Raw genomic sequence first — 408 nt, 5'->3', positions numbered from 1 at the left:
TCATCCAGATATATGGGCAATCATTTCATCAAGTCCAAACTAAATAGTTCTTCTGCTTTTTTCCAGCCCTGTTGTTTTTAAAGAAGAAGTGAACCATCTTTCAACCACAGGAAACAATGAACCTGTTTTTTCACCAGATTCTAACATTATTTTAAGCCTAATGTCTGTAACCGATTCTAGATGTGTGAAGACAATATCAAGATGATCAATGTTGAAGGATTTGAAGAATAAAAATCAATAACTTTTTGTGTGTTCTTACTGATGAAGATTTTTGGTAAGAACCTAATATAATTTATGTTAAAGGTAAAATAGCAAAACCATTGCTGTTATAAATAAGGTCAATGTTGTTGCTTTTTAACTAAAGGCTTTGTATTCATTGTGTAAGTGATCATACACTTGTTTCGGAAC

This window comes from Cyprinodon variegatus, unplaced genomic scaffold (genome assembly GCF_000732505.1).
Source record: "Cyprinodon variegatus isolate N-32 unplaced genomic scaffold, C_variegatus-1.0 Scaffold164, whole genome shotgun sequence".
Lineage (NCBI taxonomy): Eukaryota > Metazoa > Chordata > Actinopteri > Cyprinodontiformes > Cyprinodontidae > Cyprinodon > Cyprinodon variegatus.
Note: the sequence above shows the minus strand (reverse complement) of the source record.